Below are 19,169 nucleotides of genomic sequence, written 5' to 3'. Positions count from 1 at the left end.
GTAATCCAAAGAGAGCAGGAGCAGCTATATTAATTTCAGACAAAATAGACTTTAAATAAAAAACATTTACAACAGACAAAGAAGGACATTACATATAAACAAATATTTCAGTACAGCAGGAAGTGATAACAATTATAAACATTAATGCACCAAATGATAGACCATCAAAATATATGAAGCAAAAACTGACAGAATTGAAGGGAGAAATAGACATCTCTGCAGATATCTGTATAGATATCTGTACAGTAATAGTTGTAGACTTCCATAATCCACTGAGGATAATAGATAGAACAATCAAACAGAAGATAAATTAGCACAATAAACCAACTAGATCTAACAGACATATACAGAACACTCCACCCAACAACAGCATACACATTCTTCTCAAGTGTACATGGGACATTTTCCAGGATAGACCATAACCATATGTAGGGCCACAAATGAAGTTTCAGTAGATGGAAAAAAATAAACATAATACAAAGTATCTTCTCTGACCACAATGGGATGAAGTTAGAAGTCAATAACATAGACTGGAAAAGTCACAAAATTGTGGAAAATAAACAAAACACTTTTAAATAATCAAAGGATTACAGAAGAAGCCACAAAGATATTAGAAGATACTTAGAGGTTAATGAAGACAGAAACACACTATACCAAAATTTATGGGATGCATTGAAAGTGGTGCTAAGGGAGAAATTTATAGCTATAAAAGCTTACAGTAAAAACAAGAAAGATCTCAAAACAGCAACCTAACCTAAGGAACTAGAGAAAAGAGAACAAAATAAACACAAAGCTAGCAAAAGGAGGGAAGTTATAAAGATTAGAGTAGCAGTCAATGCAACAGAGAATAGAAAAGCAATAGAGAACATCAATAAAAACAAAAGCTGGTTCTTCATTAAGATCAACAAAATTGACAAACCTTTAGGTAGATGGACTAGGGAAAAAAGAGAGAAGATTCAAAGTACTAAAACCAGAAATGAAAGTGGGGACATTACCTATTCCACAGAAATAAAAAGGATTATAGGAGAGTACTATGGACAATTGTATGCTAAAAAAATTGGATAACCTAGACGAAATGGACAAAGTCCTAGAAACAGAAAACTTTCCAAGACCAAATCACGGAGAAATAGAAAATCTGAATAGACCTATAACTAGTAAGGAGATTGAAGCAATAATAAAAAATCTCTCCAGAAAGAAAAGCTCTGGTTCTAATGGCTTCACTGGTGAATTCTACCCGATATTTAAAGAAGAATTAATATTATTCCTTTTCAAACTTTTCCAAAAAATTGAAGCCAAACAAATACGTCCTAACTCATTCTATGAGCCCAGCATAACTTTGATACCAAAGCCAGACAAAGACACTATGACAAAAGAAAACTACAGACCAATATCCCTTATGAACATTGATGCAAAAATCCTTAACAAAACACCAGCAAACAGAATTCAGCAGCATATTGAAAGGATTATATATCATGACCAAGTGGGATTTATTCTTGGGATGCAAGGCTGGTTCAATGTGCAAAAATCAACCAATGTAATACACTACAACAAAATGAAAGGGGGAAAACCACATGATCATCTCAATTGATGCAGAAAAAGTACTTGACAAAATTCAACACCCTTTCATAATAAACACAACAAACTAGAAATAGAAGGAAACTACCTCCACATAATAAAAGTCATAAATGAAAACCCACAGCAAACATAATACTCAAGGTGAAAGACTGAAAGGCTTTCTTCTAAGATCAGGAATAAGGCAAGGGTGCTCACTTTTACTACTTCTAGTCAATGTAGTACTAAAAGTTCTATTCAGAGCAATTGGGCAAGAAAAAGAAATGAAAGATATCCAAATTGAAAAGGAAGGAGTAAAATTATCTCTTTGCAGATGATGATGTGATCTTATATGTAGAAAATACTAAAGACTCCACAAAACTGTTAGAACTAATAAGTAAATTCAGCAAAGTACCAGAATACAAAGTCAATACACAAAAATCAGTTGCATTTCCATACATTAACAGTGAATAACCTGAAAAGGAAATTACAAAAGAAATTCCACTTAGAATAGCATCAAAAAGAATAAAATACTTAGGAATTAACTTAACCAAGGAAGTGAAAGACTTGTACATTGAAAACTACAAAACATTGCTGAAAGGAATAAAAGAAGAGATAAATAAATGGACACCCATCCTATGTTTATGGATTGGAAGTCTTAATATTGTTAAAATGTCAGTATTACCCAAAGTGATCCACAGGTTCAATGTAATCTTTATCAAAATCCCAATGACATTTTTCTTGCAGAAATAGAAAATCTCATTCTAAAATTCATATGTAATCTCAAGGGGCAGTGAATAACCAGGACAATCTTGAAAAAGAATACACCCAAAAGACTCACAGTTCCTGATTTCAAAACCTACTACAAAGCTACAGTAATCAAAGTAGTACGTTATTGATATAAAGACACTAATATAGACTAATGGGATAGAGTAGAGGGCTCAGAAAGAAACCCTCACATATACTATCAAATCATTTTTAACAAGGGTGCCAAGACCATTCAATGGGGAAAGGACATCTCTTCAACGAAACTGGATCTCCACGTGGAAAAGAATGAAGTTGGACCCTTACCTAACACCATATACAAAAATTAGCAAAATGAGTCAAGAATCTAAATGTAAGACTGAAAACAATAAAACCCTTAGAAGAAAACATAGGACAAAAGCTCACCACATTAGGTTTGGCAGTAATATCTTGGATATGACACCAAAAGCATAGGCAACAAAATAAAAAATAGACAGATTTTATGAAAATTTAAAAGTCGGTACATCAATAGACACTATCTGCAGAGTAAAAAGGCAACCCAAAGAATGGGTGAAAATATTTGCAAATTATACATCTCATAGGGATTAATATGTGAATATATAAAGAAGTCCTACAACTCAACAACAGAAAAACAAAGAAACTGATTCAAAAATGGGCAAAAGACTTGAATGGACATTTTTCCATAGAAGATATACAAATGGCCACTAAGCATATGAAGATGCTGAACGTCACTAATCATTAGAGAAATGCAAAACAATCAGTAAGATATCACCTCACACCCAATAGGATGGCTGCTATCAAAAAAAGAAAAAACCACAAGTGTTACCAAGGATGTGGAGAATTTGAATTCCTCGTGCCCTGTTGATAGGAACATAAAATGGTGCAATCACTGTGGAAAACAGTGTGGCGTTTCCTCAAGAAATTAAAAATAGTATTACTCGGGGCTGGCCCCGTGGCCGAGTGGTTAAGTTCGCGTGTTCTGCTGCAGGCAGCCCAGTGTTTCGTTGGTTCGAATCCTGGGCACGGACATGGCAATGCTCATCAAACCATGCTGAGGCAGCGTCCCACATGCCACAACTAGAAGGACCCACAATGAAGAATATACAACTATGTACCAGGGAGCTTTGGGGAGAAAAAGGAAAAAAATAAAATATTAAAAAAAGAAAATAGAATTACTCTATGACCCAGCAATTCTACTTCTGGGTACAACCCCAAAAGAATTGGAAGTAGAGTCTTAAAGAGATATTTGTACACCTGTGTTCATAGCAGGATTATTCACAATAGTTAATAAATGGAAGCAACCCAAGTTGTCCATGGGCTGATGAATGGGTAGGCAAAATGCGGTATATACATACAAAGGAATATTATTCAGCTTTAAAAAGCAAAGAAATTTTGCCATATGCCACAACATGGATGTACTTTGAGAACACTATGCTAAGTGAAATAAGCTAGTCACGAAAAGATAAATACTGTATGATTTCACTTATATGAGGGAAAATCGTATGACCAGTGAAAATCATAAAGATAGAAAGTAGAATAGTGATTGCCAGAGGCTGTGAGGAAGGGAGAAAGGGGAGTTATTGTTTAATAGGTATAGAGTTTTAGGTTTACAAGAGTTATGGGGATGGATGGTGGTGATAGCTGCACAACAATGTGAATTTATTTAATGCCACTGAACTGTACATTTTAAAATGGTTAAGATGGTAAATTTTTTGTTGTGTGTATTTTAGCTCAATAAAAAAAGCAGGAAGGGAAAAGACTCACTAAAGTCAGAAATGAAAATGGAGACATTGCTACCAATTCTACAGAAATGAAAAGGATTATAAAAGAACTATAAGCAATTGTATGTGAACAAATTGGATAACCTGGATGAAATAGACAGATTCCTAGAAACAAAACCTACAAAGACTGAATCACAAATAGGAAATCTGAATAGACCTATAACTAATAAGGACATTGAATCAATAATAAAAACTAGGACATTGAGTCAATAATAAAAAATTTCCTGACAGAAAAGCGCTGGGCCTGACGGCTTCACTGGTTAATTCTGTACAACATCTTGAGAAGAACTAACCAATTCTTCCCATACTTCTCAAAAAAATTGAAGAGGAGGGAACACTTCCTAACTCATTCTAGGAGGCCAGCATTGCCCTGATACCAAAGCTAGACAAAGACAGTACAAGAAAACTACAGAACAATATCCCTTATGATTATTGATGCAAAATTTCTCAACAAAATACTAACAAACTGAATTCAGCAGCATATTAAAAGGATTATACACCAAGTAAGAGGTGAGCAGAGGAGGAAAGAAGGAACACTGAGAAGTAGCTGCAATTAGAGCTAAAGGGAGGAGAGCCAGAGACAGAATAAGATTAAAACTATGTGGAAGTTCAGAAAAGACTGGTCTCAGGGAGACAGAAGAAGGCACCAAGGAAAGAGTGACCATTTTCATGAGGAGCCACAATCTAGTCATGCATGCCAAGGGGGCTGGACACATGAGGATGTAGTGTCACTGCTTCTGCTGGAACAGGTTGCTCTGGGCTCCCTGATGGCCATGTCTGTCGATTTTAAAACTTGCGTAGATCAGGCATATAGAGATGCTGAGGAATTTGTCAATATTTACTGTGGGACAATGGACTAAAGAGATGGGCACCAATCAGGCTGTAAATGGACAAGGCCCTATTAATATGGAATGGCTAATGTTAACCAATTTTTTTGATATGTTCCCAGTCAATATGGTAGATTGCCAAACTGTTCACTACCCAAGCCCAAAGTACAGTTCTTGTTTTGACCAGTGGAACTGTGAAGTTGGATGGCAACAAACAACACTACGTCAACCAGAACTTCCTGTTGACTGCTCAGTCCACTCATAACAACACCATGTAGAAGATTGCAAGTGATTGCTTCCATTTTCAAGATTGGGCTAGTTGTTAGAGGTGGCAAAATTCCATACTCCTTTGTTTCATTATTTCCAGCTACAGAAATTTGTGTGAAGTAATTAATTTGATTGTAGAGGCACTATAAACTAGTTCATGCTGAAACTAAATTTCTTTAAGTTTTAAAATTCTTAGGAGCATCTTTTCTAGGAGCTGCCATTTTGGATTTTTGCTGTTAAGAGCTTTAATGCTAGTTTTTTACATGCCTTGTATACATTCTACTAATGGCATTCTCATAGCAGTATTAAACACATGATCTCTATACTGACATGCTCACTGTGAGCCCAGCCTATTGCAGAAATTCAATCCTGCTAGAATGTTATCTATGAGATATTAGCATAATGTAAGTCTCTGGGAGGAAGTGGGGCTTTTTTTGTTATTGCTAGTAGGTTAATTTTGTAGTAAAACACTTGCCTATTTTCAGTAAACAGTGGTAATGCAGTTTTAATATATGGTTTTTTCAAATCAGTTCAATTAAAACATCCCTAATTTAGGTTTGCATAACTACTCTGACATTGGAATTGCATATAGAGATAAGCAGTAGTCTTTTTCATGTTAAGTAATGTCTTTTACGTTAGCATGTTTTCTTATGAAGTAAATAGATCAACTAGAGAGGTGCAAAATGTTCTCACTTGATACCTGAATATGGGATACATTTGGTGACTTAAAAGCAAAGCTGCTGCTGCTGCTTTTTCTTCTCCTTCTTTTTCTTCTTTTTGCTGAGGAAGATTCACCCTGAGCTAACATCTGTGGCCAACCTTCCTCTATTTTGTATGTGAACCACCACCACAGCACAGCCACTGGGGAGTGGTATAGGTCCATGCCTGGGAAGTGAACCCAGGCTGCCAAAGTGGAGCGTGCCAAAGTTAATCACTAGGCCACCAGGGTTGGCCCCAAAGCAAAGCTTCTTAAAAACCTTTTTCTTGGCAGTTCCAGGTCCATAACTTTAGGTAATGAATGGTAGAAGGACTAATAGTTTTAATGACAGAATAGGGAATGAGAAATGTAGCAATCCAGGGCTGGAGCCCAAAGTAAGTATGGATGACCAAATGGTAAGTTTTTGATACTTGTTTTCTACCTCATAAAAATGTAGCCTATTTTTAGGATTTAAATCACTAAGGTAATAAGTATACTCACCAAAGTGAGTGTCACTTTTGTTCTGAAGTTTTTTCCACTTCATCTCATACTTATCACCAATATATGTCTCAATTTATTTGAGAACTTATGGAGATAAAATGTCAGCCATAAGCCTAACTCTGTAGCAGGGTCTAACAGGAAAGTTGGAAAAAAAACTGTTAATATCTCTTTGTGACACCATTAACTTCTAAGTCTCCCATGTGAACTTCAAGCCAAAAGTCTCCTGTGGATTACCCACTCCCCAAATGAGTAATTTTTCCTTATATTTTATATTACTATTAGTTTTTAGTTATTTAAAGTTAAAATTATTTAATTTTATGATTTGTTCTTCCATATGGCATTGAGCAAATAGACCTGTTTTAAAACATGTTCTTGTTGTGTGGCTAACTCTGTCTTTTTAGAGAGAAAATAGAGAGCAGCAGACATTTATAAATCCATAAAGTTCAAAAGAACAAGTGGATTAATTTTGTCTCAACTTCTAAAGAGAAGAACCTCACTTTGGTTTTCAGTTAAACTTTAAACTTCTCTTCCATTCTTATAATTTATTTTTTTAATGTAGATGTGCTTACTTTCTTTCCACATTGCAATTCAAAGTTTGTTTCTTATCGCTAAAATTAAAAACCAGTAATTCATTTACTCTTGCCCCAAATTACACACTATATTTCTGATATAATAATGAAAGAGAATTAAATAGGAGAAAGGGTGGAACTGAAATTCAGATCACACCTTCTTGTAGTACTGATCAAAACATATTCATTATATCCTATTTAAAATGAGCTTATTCTTATTTTGGATTGGCTTTTTAAAACTTTTTAAAGGCTGCATATAACTAGCAGTAACTGAATTGAACGGTTGTATACTATTCATTAATTGTTGTGTGTTTTAAGACTAGTATATAAATTGCTTTTTCCAAATTCTTTATAACTTTTAAATGGCTACAACTACTCTACTACTCTTACATGGACTAGATTGTATATTTCACATGCTAATATTTTTGTAACTCAAAAAAGTAAAATAAAATTTGCCTTGTGACAAGTTTTCTCTCAAAGAAAAAGATCATGACTAAGTGATATTTATTCCTAGAATGTAAGGATGATTCAACATATGAAAATCAATCATTGTAATACACCACATTAACAGAGGATAGGGAAAAAAAATCACATGATCACCTCAACTGATGCAGAAAAAGCATGACACAATTTAACCTTTTCATGATAAAAATGCTGAACAAACTATGAATAGAAGGATACTTCAACTTAATAAAAGCCATATATGAAAAACTCACAGTGAACATCATACTCACCAGTGAAAGACTGAACACTTTTCCTTTAAGATCAGGAACAAGACAAGGATGCCTACTTTCACCACTTATGTTCAACTTCTAGACTTGGAAGTTCTAACCAGAGCAATTAGGCGAAACAAAGGAAATGGAAGACATCCAAATTGGAAAGGAAGAAGTAAAACGATCTCTGTACGCAGATGATATGATCTCACAGGTAAAAAACTCTAAAGGTTTCACACACGCACAAAAATTGTTGGAACTAATCAACAATCTTAGCAAAGTCGCGGGACACAAAATCAACACACAAAAATCAGTTCCATTTCTATATACTAACAATGAACACTCCCTCCAAAATTAAGAAAACAATTCCCTTTACATTAGCATCAAAAAGAAGAAAATACTTAGTAATACTTAGGAAGCAAGGAGGTGAAATACTTGTAAAATGAAAACTACAAAATGTTGCTAAAAGAAATTAAAGAATACATAAATAAATGGAAGTACATTCCATGTTCACATTGGAAATCTTAATATTGTTAAATGTCAGTACTCCCAAGGAAATCTACAGATTCAGTGAAATCCTTATCAAAACCCCAATGACAGTTTTTTGCTGAAATGGAAAAACCCATCCTAAAATTCATATGGAATCTCACGGGACTCTGTATAGGTAAAACAATCTTGAAAAAGCACAAAGCTGGAAGACTCACCTGTCCTGATTTCAAAATCTATTATGAAGCTACAGTATTCAAAATAAGGGTACTGGCATAAAGACCAGAATATAGACCAATGGAATAGAATGGAGAGCTCAGAAATAAACCCTCACATAGATGGTCAAATGATTTTCAACAAGGGTGCTAAGACTATTTCACCAAATGGTGCTGAGAAAACTGGATATCCACAAAAGAATGAAGTTAGACCCTAACACCATATACAAAAATCACCTCATGTATTAGCTCGGGCTGCTAACACAAAATACTACTGACTAGGTGGCTGAACAGTGTAAATTTATTTTCTAATAGTTCCAGTGGCTGGGACATCCAAAATCAAGGTGCCAGCAGGGTTGGTGTCTGGGGAGGATTCTCTTCCCGCCTTGCAAACAACTGCCTTCTTGCTTACTCCTGTGGCCTTTCCTTAGTTTGTATGGTGGCAGGGTGGGGCAGGGGTGGGAGGGAAGCGCTCTGATCTCTCTTCCTCCTCTTATAAGAACATTAACCCTGTTGGATTAGGGCCCACCCTTATGACCTCCTGTAACCTTAATCACCTCCTGAAGACCCTATCTCCAAATGTATTGACTTGAGGGGTTAGGGCTTAAACATAGGAATTTGAGTGGGACATAATTCAGTTCATAGCAATTCAAAATGGATCTATGACCTAAATGTAAGACCTGAAGCTATACAACTCTTAGAAGAAAATATAGGGCAAAAGCTTCATGTTAGTGAATTTGTTATTGATTTCTTGGATATGACACAAAAAAGGCACAAACAATAAGAAAATAAAAATAGACTAATTGGATTTCTTGAAAATTTAAAAACCTTGTACATCAAAAGTTACCAACAAAGTAAAAAGGCATTGCACAAAATTGGAGAAAATATTTGCAAATCATATATTTCATCAGGGATTAGTATCCAGAATATATAGACAACTTCTAAAACTAAACAAGAGAATAAACTTGATTAAAAAGTGGGCAAAGGACTTGAATAGACATTTCTCCAAAGAAGATACACAAATAGCCAATAAGCACATGAAAACATGTTCAACATCACTAATAATTCAGGAAATACAAATCAAAACTACAGTGAGATACCCTCTCACACCCGTCAGGATGGCTCCCATCAAAAAAACAGAAAACAGGCCGGCCTGTGGCCGAGTGGTTAAGTTCGCGTGCTCTGCTTCGGTGGCCCGGGGTTTTGCAGGTTCAGATCCTGGGCACGGACATGACACCACTTGTCAGGCCATGCTGGGGCGGTGTCCCACGTGGCACAGCCAGAGGCACTCACAGCTACAATATACAACTATATACTGAGGGGCTTTGGGGAGAAGAATGAAAAAAAAAGATGAACAACAGTTAGTTCAGGTGCCGATCTTTAAAAAAAGAAAACAAAAACAAAATAACAACTGTTGGTGAGGATGTAGAAAAGTTGAAACTTGTGCACTGGTGGTGAGAGTGTAAAATGGTGCAGCCACTGTGGAAAATAGTATGGCGGTTCCTCAAAGAAGTAAACATAGAATTACCATTTGATCCAGCAATTCCACTTCTGGGGTATAGACCCGAAAGAATGGAAAGCAGGGTCTCAAAGAGATATTTAAACACCCTGTATATGTTCGTAGCAGTGTTATTCACAGTAGTCAAGAAGTGGAAGCAACCCAAATGTCCATTGATGGGTGAATAGATAAGCGAAAAGTGGTATATACATACAAAGGAATACTATTCTACCTTAAAAAGGAAGGCAATTCTGACATACGCTACAAAATGGATGAATCTTGAGGACATTATGCTAAGTGAAATAAGCCAATCACAAAAAGACAAATAATATATGATTTTGCTTATATGAAGTACTTAGAGTAGACAAACTCAGAGAGAGGGAGAGTAGAGTGATGGTTGTCAGCGGCTAAGGAGAGGGCGGAATGGGGAGTTGTTTAATGAGTACAAAGTTTTGGTTTTGCAAGGTGAAAAGAGTTCTGGAGATTGATGGTGGTGATGGTAGCACAACAATATGAATGTATTTAATACCATTGAACTGTACACTTAAAAGTGGTTAAGATGGTAAATCTTATGTGTATTTCACTGAAGTAAAAAAAAAAAATGAAAAGAAAAAAGATAATTGAGCCATGTTCACAACAGACTTACAGTTTTGACAGCCTTGTGAGTAATGGGCTCAAAAATCAAAACCAAAGACCTGTACCAGAGTCTAAATACATTTGAATCCCAAAGGCCTATGGCTCTAGGGTAAGTGGGAGCCTGAAGTGACTTCTAATTTCCAGCCCAGGTTTGTACTGCTAGGTGGTCTTGGGGACCTCAAAACTTCAATTTGATTGAGAAAACGGGGAGAAATTCCAGGAGAGGGCCCTGCCAAGGGAGTGAACCCCTAAACTGTATATAAACTCTTCCCAGATCCTCAATGGACAACCAAGACCTGGTGGCCAGGGCAGCAGCTACATTGAGCCCATTGCGTGGAGGACATCTGGGGGTGGCGCCCGGCCTTCCTGTGGGCCCCAGTTATTGCTGACTCCTTGTCTTTCAGCCCACAGGGCATCCTTGAGCATTTCTTCTAGTGCAGGTCTGCTAGTTAAGAAATCTCTTTTCATTTATACTAAAATGATTCCATCTACACAGAATTCTAGAAAATGGAAAATATACTGAAGCAGATTAGTGGTTTAGGAGGGTGGGGGAGGGAAGAGGAAGGATTACAAGGAACATGAGGAAACTTTGGAGGTTGTGGATGTATCCATTATCTTGACTGTGGTGATGGTTTTGTGTGTTTATGCATACATCAAAACTTTTCAAATTATATACTTTAAAGATGTGCAGTTTACTGTATGTCAGTTATACCTCAATGAAGCTATAGTTTAAAAACAGAGAAGTTGAAAGCAATTGAATGGAAAAGATATATCATGCAAACAGTAAACATAAAAAGGCTGGAGTGGCCATACTTGGTCTAATTCCCAGAATTAAAAAGGAGCATTTTATAGTGGAAAAAGGATTAATTCATCAGGAAGATGTAACAATGAAAAATGTCTATGCTCCTAATAATTGAACTTCAAAATATATAAAGCAAAAAACTGACAGAAATGAAAGGAGATTGGGGCCAGCCCAGTGGCGCAGCAGTTAAGTTCACACGTTCTGCTTCAGCGGCCCGGGGTTCACCAGTTCGGATCCTGGGTGCAGACCTATGCACTGCTTGTCAGGCCATGCTGTGGCAGGCGTACCAAATATAAAGTAGAGGAAGATGGGTACAGATGTTAACTCAGGGCCAGTCTTCCTCAGCAAAAAGAGGAGGATTGGCAGCAAACGTTAGCTCAGGGCTAATCTTCCTCAAAAAAAAAAAAAAAAGAAAAAGAAATGAAAGGAGAAATGGATATATCCACAATCAAAATTGAAGATTTTAACTCCCCTCTCTCAGTAACTGATAGAACAGCTAGGCAAAAAATCAACAAAGATGCAGAAGACTTGAACAACATCATCAACCACTTTGACTTAATTGACATTTATAGAACACTTCACCCAATGACAGCAGAAGACACTTTTCAAGTGCACAGGGAACATCCACTGAGATAGACCCTGCCGTGGTCTGAATGTTTGTGTCCCCCCACAAATTCGTATGTTAAAGTCCTAATGCCCCATATGATGGTGTGGGAGGTGGAGCCTTTGGGAGGTGCTTAGGTCCTGAGGGTGGAACCTACATGAATGGGATTAGTGCTCTTATAAAAGAGGCTCTACAGAGCTCCCTAGCCCCTTCCACCCTGTGAGGACACAGAAGGCACTGGCTGTTAGCCAGGAAGAGGGCCTCCACTAGAATGTGACCATGCTGGCGCCTTGATCTTGAACTTCCCAGCCTCCAGAACTGTGAGAAATAAATATCTGTTTATAAGCTACCCAGTTGATGGTATTTTGTTATAGCAACCTGAATCAACAAAGACACCAAATGCTGGGCCATCAAACAATAACATTCAAAAGACTGAGTTCTCACAGGCTGTTCTCTACCACCATGGAGTTAAATTAGAAAACAATAACAAATGATATCTAGAAAAGCCCCAAATATTTTTTTTTATTGAGTTGATGATAGGTGACAATCTTGTGAAATTTCAGTTGTACATTAATGTTTGTCATTAGTTGTAGGTGTTGTAGGTGCACCACTTCACCCTTTGGGCCCACCTCCACCCCACCTTTCCCCTGGTATCCACTAAACTGTTCTTAGTCCATAATTTTAAATTCCTCATATGAGTGGAGTCGTACACAGATTATCTTTCTCTAGCTGGTAGAAAAGCCCCAAATATTTTGAAGTTAAACAACACACTTCTAAGTAACTCATGAGAATCTCAAGACTCAAAATTGTTTTTAACTGACTGATAATAAAAATACAACATTTCAAAATTTGTGGCATGTATCTAAAAGGTTAGGAAATTTATCATTTTAAATGCCTATATGAAAAAGGAAGAAAAGGCAGTAATCAATGATCAAAAATTATTTTATAAAAGATAAAAAATTTAAAAATCAACTTTTCACCTCAAAAATCTAGAAAAAGGCAAATTAAAATCTAAACAAGTAGGAATAGATAAATAGGACTACACCAAACTTAAAAACTGTATCAAAGGACACAAACAACAAAGTAAAAAGGCAGCCTATGAAATTGGAGAAAATATTTGCAAATCAAATATCTGATGACCCCTTGGTTAATATTCAGACTACGTGAAGAACTCCTACACCTCAACAACAACAACAACAACAACAACAAAACTCCAAGTAACCTGATTGGAAAATGGACAAAGAACTTCAATAGACATTTCTCCAAAAGATACAGATGGCCAACAAACATACGAAAAGGTGTTCAACATTATTAGTCATTAGAGAAATGCAAATTAAAACTATGAGATATCACCTCCCACCCGTAAGGCTGGCTACTATGAAAAAAAATAGAGAACAATAAGTCTTGATAAGGATGTGGAGAAATTGGAACACTTGTGCACTGTTGGTGGAATTGTAAAACAGTGTGACTGCTGTGGAAAACAGTATGGTGGTTCCTCAAAACATTAAAAATAGAACTACTCTATGATCCTTCAATCCCACTTCTTGGTATATATCCAAAAGAATTGAGAGCAGAGTCTCAAAGAGATATTTGTACACCCATATTCATAACAGTGTATTCACAATAGCCAAAAGATAGAAGCAGCCCAAATGTCCATTGATGGATGAATGGATTAAAAAAATGTGGTACGTATATACAATGGAATATTATTTAGCCTTAAAAAGGAAGGAAATCCTGTCACATACCACAACAAAGTTACCTTGAGGACATTGTGCTAAGTGAAATCAGCCAGCCACACAAAGACAAATACTATAAGATTCCACTGTATACATGCGGTATCTAAAATAGTCAAATTCATAGAAACAAAAAGTAGAATGGTGGTTACCAAGGGCTGGGGGCAGGGGAAAATGGAGAATTGTTTAATGGTGTATAGTTTCAATTTTGCAAGATGAAAAAGATCTGGAGATCTGTTGCACAACAATGGGAATAGACTTAACACTACTGAAATGCACTCTTAAAAATGGTCAGGCTGGTACTATTTATGTAATGTGTTTTTACAACAGTTAGAAAAAATCAAAACAAGACATAAGCAAGTAATAAACGTAAGAACAGAAATCAATTAGGGGCCAGCTGGTGGCGCAGTGGTTAAGTGCCCACGTTCCACTTCCGCCGTGGCCCAGGGTTCACTGGTTCAGATCCCAGGTGGGAACGTGACACCACTTGGCAAGCCAGCTAATTCCAGAACATTTTCTTCACTCCAAAAAGAAACCCCAGACCCACAAGCAGTCACTGTCCATTTTCCTCTCCCTCCAGCCCCTAGCAACCACTAATCTACTTTCTGTCTCTATGGATTTGCTTATTCTGGATATTTCATATAAATGGATCATAAAATATGTGGCCTTTTGTCTCTGGCTTCTTTTACTTATAAGGTTTTCAAGGTTCATCCATTTTGTAGCATGTATGAGTGCTCCATTACTTTTTATGGCCAAATAACATTCCATTATATATATATCCCATAATTTTGTTTATCAGTGATGGACATGGGGGTTTTTCCTTCTTTTTGGCTATTATAAATAATGGTGCTATGAACATTTGTGCATATGTTTTTGTTTGGACACATGCTTTCATTTCTCCTGGGTATACACCTAGGAGTAGAATTGCTGAGTCCAAAGGTAACTCTGTGTTTAGCTTTTTGTGGAACTGCCACCCTGTTTTCCAAGTTGCTGCACCATTTTCCATTCCCACAAGCAATGTATGAGAGTTCTGATTTCTCCATACCCTCATCAACACTTATTATTGTTTGTCGTTTTGATTATAGCCATTTTGGTGGGTGTGAAGTGGTATCTCATATGGCTTTGATTTGCTTTTCTCTAATGACTCAGGATCTTGAGCATCTTTTCATGTGCTTATTGGCCACTGTATATCTCTTTGGAGAAATGTCTACTCAAATCCTCTGCCCATTTTTAAATTGGATTATTTGTCTTTTTATTGTCAAGCTGTAATAATTCTGTATGTATTCTGGATTCTAGACTCTTGTCAGCTATATTATTTGAAAGTATTTTCTGCCATTCCAAGGGTTCTCTTTTCACTTTCTTGACAATGTCCTTTGAATCACAAAAGTTTTTAAATTTTGTGCCATCCAATTTATCTGTTTTTTCTTTGGTTTCTTGTGCTTTTAGTTGTCATAATCTAAGAAACTGTTGCCTACTCCAAGGTCATAAAGATTTGCACCAGTTTTCTTCTCAAGTTTTTTACAGTTTTAGCTCTTAAATTTAGGTCTTTGATCCATTTTTGGTTAATTTTTGTATATGGTGTAGGGTAGGAGTCCAACTTCATTCTTTTGCATGTGGATATCCAGTTGTCCTAGCATCACTTATTGAAAATATATTTAACGTTTTAAAATGTTTCACATGCACTTGAAAGAATGTATATTCTATAGATGTTGAGTACAATATCCTATATATGTATGTTAGGTCAGGGGTTTTTTTGCATGTATTCTACAAACTTATGGATTTTTTTGTGTGTGTTTCTCAAGTACTGAATGATGTGTTAAAATCTTCCATTACGATGTTTATCTATTTCTTTTCATTATTCTATAAATGTTTGCTGTATGTATTTTAAGGCAATACTATTAGTTACATGCAAATTAAAATGTGCTATAACTTCCTGGTGAAATTAACATTTCATTTTTATGACCTTTTATCTTTACCATTTTATCACTATCTAAAAATAATTATTCTGAATGAAAGAAGTTAGACTTAAAAAGATAGAAATTATATGATTCCATGTATATGACATTCTAGAAAGAGCCAAACCATAGTAATGGAATAAAGGTTAGTGGTTGCCAGGAGTTGGGGTTGGGAGAAGAAGGTGACTACAAAGCACAAGGGAATTTTTTGGGTGATGGAAGTGTGGTGGTGAATACATAACTCTATGCATCTGTCAAAACTCATAAAATTGTATACCACAAAGAGTACATTTTAGTATATGCAAATTAAAAAATACCATGCTGTTGGGGAAACCCAAGATGGAAAGCCGACTGTGATAGATGAATTTACCTGTATTATAAACGTGACATACACACTTGAAGAGAATGGGAAGGAAGGGGTTAACCTATATAACTTTCAAGAACAGTGTTTTGACTGGATACTGTAAGCCTAGTGACAAAAAAAACTGTCCATATACACTGATGTTGGTTGGTAAATTTGTTTCTCACATTCTGTAACCCACAGGATATGGGCTAGCAATTCTGAAACTACTTTACATATATAACAAATAGGTAAATATATTATAGACAATGAGAGTCGGGTTTCTCACTGTCACAGAAAGAAGTTAGAGGCACACAAAGGAGGAATGCTACCCTGTGGTGCTGGATTAGATTCTGAGGTATCAGTAGGAACTCTTTGTTTATATGCAAATTTTCATACTTTGGTAAAATATACATAACATAAAAGTTCCCATTTTAACCATTTTTAAGTGTACAGTTCAGTGGAATTAAGAACATTCACACTGTTGTGCAACCATCACTGTTACCATATCCAGGACTTTTTCATCATCTCAAACTGAAACTCTGCATCCATTAAACAATAACTCCCCATTCTCCCTCCCTTCAGCCCCTGGTAATCTTTGTTTTACTTTCTGTCTTTATGTATTTGACTATTTAAGGTTCTTCATACAAGTGGACTCATATAATATTTGTACTTCCTTGTTTATTTCACTTAGCATAATATCTTCAAGGTACATCCACATTGTAGCATGTATCAGAATTTCATTCTTTTTTTAAGGCTGACTAATATTCCATTGTATGTATACATCATACTTTATCCATTCATCCATTTATGGACAACTGGATTGTTTCCACCTTTTGGCTATTGTGAATAATGCTTCTATGAACGCTGACATACAGATAACTGCTTGAGTCCATCCCTTCATTTCTTTTAGCTATATACCTAGAAGAGGAACTGCTGGATCAATTATTAAATCTATGTTTAATATTTTGAGGACTGCCATACTTTTTCCACAATGACTGCACCAGTTCACATTCCCAGTACCACTGCACAAAGGTTCCAGTTTCTCCACATCCTTGCCAACACTTCTTAATGTGGCACATGACTATATATACACACGTCTATATATACACACACACATACACACACTAGTTTATATATACATGTATATACACACAGAGATAGATTTAGAAATACAGATGTGCGTATATATGACTTAGTATTCACACATTTCCTTGCTCTCTCAGCTGAGGGCCTAGACACAGTAACTCGCCAGTAGCAATGAGCACCCTCAGCACCCAGATCTTGGTTTCTAAATACCATTCTCCAGTTAAAGGGACCAGGGCCCCTTGGAGAAATGGTTGATTCCAGGGCTGGAGCAAGGAAAATACAAGATAATTCTAAAGTTTCGTTGGTGGCAGAAAGTGAGGAAGTGCTAGAAAAAGGAGAAGGATGAGGGCACGTAAAAAGACACAGGAGCCAACCTGAAAGAGTTGCCATTGGCCACAGCTGGAACAATTCGAGAAACATTTTCTTAGTATTCTTCTCCAAAATCCATAACCTCAACCTATTTATGAGATAACATCAGGCAAACCTAGACAGTCTTCAGAATACCTGATGTGTACTCTTCAAAAGTGTCAAGGACATAAAAGACAAGGAAAGACTGAGGAACTGTCAGATTAGAAGAGAATAAGGAAACATGACAGCTAAATTTAAAGTGGAATCTTGGATTGGATTTTGGAACAAAAAAAGAACATTAGTGAGAAAACTGGTGAAATCTAAGTAAGGTCAGTGACTAAACTACAGTTTAGTTAGTGGTGTTGCAACAGTGTTAATTTCTTAATTTTGATAATTGTACTAGGTTATGTAAGATGTTAACATTAGGGGATGCTGAGTGAAGAGCATAGGGGAATATTATACAATCACTGCAACTATTCTGTACGTTGAAAATGTCCCTTAAGTCAAGTTTTTGTTTATATATTCTATATTCTTACCTGATTTTTTGTGTCTTTCTCAGTACTGAATGGTGTGTTAAAATCTCCCACCATGATGGTAGATTAGTTTATTTCTCTTCATAATTATATCAATGTTTATTTTATATATTTAAGGTTATATTGTTAGGCACATGCAAATTTAAAATTGCTGTATCTGCTTGGTGAAATAATATTTTATCTTTATGAAGTCTCCCTCTTTATCACTTGCAGTGACTTTGCCTTGAAGTCTATTTCATTTGATATTAGTGTAGCTATAGCAACTTTATTTTGGTTAGAATTCCCATAAATATCTTTTTCTATCCATTTACTTTCAACCTCAGTATCCTTATGCTTCAGAAGTTTTTCATCATTGCCTTTTTATTGTGCCCTTATTTAGGCTACAGATGTGTGGGAGCTAACATTCCCTTCCTGCTATTTTTAAAGAAAAAATATCAGCCAAAATGATAAATTCTTACATGTTTAGGGTACGTTCTCACTTCTTGATACCTCCCTAAATGCATATCAACATTGAAATAGGATTCAGAAGTTCTTTTTTAACCGCATGTAATACACTTAAAAAAAAAATCCAGCCTGACAACCTTTGCCTTTTAACTTGAACATTTAGCACATTTACATGATTGTAATTACTGATATGTTTCAATTTATAACTAACATCTTATTTTGTACTTTTTATTGTACTACCTGTTTCATGTTTATTTTTCTCTTTTCTTGCCCTCTTTTGGATATATTCAATATTTTTTCTCATCTCTCACCTGTTACTCCCTGCCCCCATCAGTTTGGAAGTTAGAGTTAGGGCTATGATACTTTCGTTGTTCACTCTAAGAATTACTACATGCTCTCTCTTAAAACAAAAAGTAATAAATAAATAAATGAAAAAATAAATAAAAGTCTGATTGTAGCCTTTGCCTATTTCTGTGATGGGAGTACTCTCATCATGGCTGCTTTCAAGCTACCGTCACTGAATGTGGAGTTGGACAGAGACATGTAGCAATGGCTTGTAAATGGCTTTGAGCTGGTTTCACACCACTCACACCCTTAATAAATTAAAGAGCCTTAGAATACTTTAACTCCATATTCTGACTATTATGCTATTGTTGACACGTATTTTAACTCTTTGTATTAGTTTTCTATTGCCGCTGTAACAAATTACCACAAGTTTAGTGGCTTGAAACAACACAAATTTATTATCTTCCAGTTCAGTAGGTTAGAAGTTCAATACAGATCTCATCAAGCCAAAATCAAAGTGTTGGCAAGTC

At 36.0% G+C, this 19,169-nt stretch overlaps 1 protein-coding gene and 1 pseudogene across 6 annotated transcripts in view; both read left to right on the top strand.

Moving 5' to 3' along the window:
- URGCP (upregulator of cell proliferation) overlaps positions 1-19,169 on the top strand; it is an 82,826-nt gene that overhangs the window by 16,162 nt on the left and 47,495 nt on the right. For 2 of the 6 annotated variants that reach the window (XM_070617219.1, XM_070617225.1), the window contains exon 2: positions 7,775-7,885. The exons of the other annotated variants lie outside the window; for them this stretch is intronic. The gene's annotated coding sequence lies outside the window, so the exon portion shown is untranslated. The remainder of the gene's footprint in view (positions 1-7,774; positions 7,886-19,169) is intronic. 6 annotated transcript variants of the gene reach the window in all.
- On the top strand, positions 4,558-5,390 carry LOC103555612 (NTF2-related export protein 2-like; annotated as a pseudogene).

Source organism: Equus przewalskii, chromosome 4 (genome assembly GCF_037783145.1).
Source record: "Equus przewalskii isolate Varuska chromosome 4, EquPr2, whole genome shotgun sequence".
NCBI classification, from domain to species: Eukaryota; Metazoa; Chordata; class Mammalia; order Perissodactyla; family Equidae; genus Equus; species Equus przewalskii.
Note: the sequence above shows the minus strand (reverse complement) of the source record. Positions and strands in the feature narration are given on the sequence as shown.